The sequence below is a fragment of the Papaver somniferum genome, unplaced genomic scaffold (assembly GCF_003573695.1).
Source record: "Papaver somniferum cultivar HN1 unplaced genomic scaffold, ASM357369v1 unplaced-scaffold_16, whole genome shotgun sequence".
NCBI classification, from domain to species: domain Eukaryota; kingdom Viridiplantae; phylum Streptophyta; class Magnoliopsida; order Ranunculales; family Papaveraceae; genus Papaver; species Papaver somniferum.
Window position 1 is genome coordinate 2882998 of NW_020625486.1, and position 3296 is coordinate 2886293.

General features: G+C 36.1%; 1 pseudogene; it reads right to left on the bottom strand.

Moving 5' to 3' along the window:
• Positions 1–2817: 2817 nt before the first annotated feature.
• On the bottom strand, positions 2818–2917 carry LOC113337478 (annotated as a pseudogene).
• Between the last annotated feature and the right edge of the window lie 379 nt (positions 2918–3296).

Sequence of the window (3296 nt, forward strand, 5' to 3'; positions counted from 1 at the left end):
TTTTGATTTGCATTAACCTGTTTCACAGGATCACCAATGAACTTATTTACGTAAAGAAAAAGATTGTCATTTATAAATACGGTGAAACAAGGGAGTAGTTGTTCACGGATTTTATGTTCGGCTAAATTTGGTAATACGTGGGGAATGGGATAGTGAATATCTCCTTATGGAATCGAATCTATCAACAAAGGAGAGTTTGGACTAAACAGGGATACGTGTGAAGAAAATATGAAAATTATATCTGTAACTTTTGGAAAAGGTAAAGAAAGAAAATCAGAGATTTTCTTGGAGACTTGATCGTGCTGTGGCATATATATATATATATGTTGCTTGGAGTTCCAAAAGGATCTATCGAGTAGTTTGGGGCCTTTACGTACACTTTGGGGAAGTTTAGAACATAACAGAGCACAAAAACACCAAGTTGCAGAGATACACGCGAGAGGAAGAAGAAGAACTCAGAACAGCAGTAAGGGACAGTCGCAGAATCCGTGGCCTTTTCTTTCAAATTCAATCAGTTTGTCACAATTTCTGTAATAATTATTCAGAGTTCGCAACAGTTTTGTGTTAGGGTACTTCGTAACGGTGGTTCGTAACAATTATATCCGTTACAAACACGCTGTTTTATACCTTCTCTTCTTTTTAATCAACTTTTGAGCAACAAACATGTATTTTGAGCAAGTGATTAATATGAGGAGCTAAACCCCATTGCTGAGGCGATAGAGGAAGCTATTTTTTCCAACAAAAAGTGGTATATTCTTACTTATTCATTTATTGTAATTATTTTTATGATTTTTTTTCCTTGAGTGAAAATTGTTTGAATGATTCTTGTTAAGCAATTGTTATTTCTTTTGATAGAGCATGCTTGGACCTAGGTTTTTGATGTTCTATGCTTCAGATCTACACTTGTTATTTTGAGAATCTACTTGTTGCAATAGTTTAGAATCAAACTGAACGAAAAACATTGGATGAATATAAATATTGGATTAAATCACTTTGAACTTGGAAAATAGTGGAATCTTAGCCTCAATGTTCTTTTAATATTAATATCAACTTTGATTGAGTTTGCTATAATTCTTAGTGAGTTTTCTATTTTAATATTAGAATTTAAGTATAATTAATATCCTTCACAAGTCTGAGAATCGAACCACTTTTACCACTATCTACAAATCACATCAACTTTTGGCGCCGCCGACGCAGACTTGTTTTTAGGGTTTTAGATTTATTTTTTTTATTTTTTTGTTTTTATTATTTTTGTCTTTTTTTATGTTTTTGGGTATTTATCTTGTGTCTACAGGTTCTGGATCATAAAGAAAATTGAGCCAAGGAGTTTGGTGATTTCATAAAGACTTGGAGCTAAAGATTAAAGCAAAAAGAACAGAAAAGAAGACAATTTTATTTTTTTATTTTTTTAGACGATTTTAGTTTAGGGTTTGTATATTTTATTTTTTTTTAAAAAGAAAAAACTGTATTAGGGTTTATTATTTTTGTAATTTTTCTTTATTTTTTTTGGACTTTTGGACTTTAGGACATTATTTTTTTTATTACCCTACGGAAGGGTACTTTAAATATAAACTGTTTGCAGAGAAGGAGGACAATTACGATATTGTCTCTGCACCTTGGGTTCGTACACTAGACATCGGAGTCAGTGGCCCGAGTCGACTACAACCGATTCATCCCCCGTATGGAACGGGAGGTAAGATTCTAAACACTCGCGAATCCCCTGTCAGCGAGTTACTGGACTCCTTCGTATGCATATATGTTGAGAACTGAATACGGACATTTATTTTTCTAGTAAAGAGCAAGGCCTGGCCATACAAGATAAGGGTTCGGATTTCATCACCGTTCTCTTCTTGCCCACTTTAAGAACACGTAACCTACGCAAACCTAAGCCTAAAATTTTTACTAGAACGAGACCGATAGGGTAATGAGCTTAACAGGAAAGTCATTCGAAAAATATTGGTTACTCTTTTAAGCATACTTAGAAGTTATTGACGGTTTCTGTAAGTTGAATGCGTGACTGCGCCGCCTTGTAATACCGGCGAGGCCTTGGGTATCAAAGCTCCACCGAGCTTCCCTCGCCTCTATTCAACTTACGTTAACTCGGATTGATTCCAGAGGGGTTTGCTTAAATTGTAACGAATTCCCGTTCGAAGGATTAGAAGCTGGTCTATAAACAATCTAAGTGGAGCCATCATGCTTTTTGTTTGCTAGAAATCAATAGGTTTGATTTGGTTGAGTCGGCCTTGATCTGTGTTTGGTTACCCTTCCAATTTAGAAAATTCTATTGTATGCCTGAACGTAAACGAGACTCACTAGGTAGATTTTTTAAAGAGAAACCTAGTAGTTCGAAGCGTCTCGATTACCTTAATCTAGAAAGTACGGTTTTTGAAGAGTCTGTTTTTGAACGTTCTTTGACGGAGGAGAGAATCCCTGTTGCTCCGATAGCGCCAGAAATGGCAACTTTGAAAGCTTTGTTGAATCCAACTAGGACTACCCGTCCTTCGTGTATTAAGTTAGCTGAAACGGAGGCACCCTATGAACTGAAACCTGGGACCTTACAGATGCTCCCAATCTTTTTAGAGAAAGAAGATGAAAACCCTTATTACCATGTTAGGGATTTTGATGACATTTGTAGTACTTTAGGAATTAGAGACTTAGATGATGATGCTTTGAAACTTAAGTTATTCCCATTTTCCCTGAAAGATAAGGCTAAGTCGTGGCTGTATAGTTTGGACTCCGAGACAAATGAGACATATGAACAACTTACATCTGCATTTTTCAATAAGTTTTTCCCTAGGCACAAAACATCGTCTATTAGGACGCAAATATGCACATTTTCACAACAAGAGGGAGAATCTTTATATAGGTATTTGGAAAGGTTCAATGATTTATTATCCCAGTGTCCTCATCATGGTTTAGAAAAGGTTAGGCTAGTTCAGATCCTTTATGAGGGTTTAGATTATTCCACAACGACCATGGTTGAGTCTCTATGCACTGGTAGATTTGAAAACCAAACTGTTGATGCGGCGATGGAATTTTTTAATGAAATCACCGAAAAAACCCAGCAATGGGAAAATAATAGGGCACCCTAGAAAGCAATTCTTTGAAGTAGAGGAAACGTTAATAGGGTAGAAGGAGGCTATGAATCAGATGCCAAAATTGCTGCTATAGCAAAAAGGTTAGAAGCCTTAGAAGTGGACCAGACTAGTGGTAGAGTGGAGCCTTTTTGGGAAGGCCAGAATATTGAAGAGCAGGCCAATGCTCTTTATAATAACAATAGATTTGATAACCGTCAA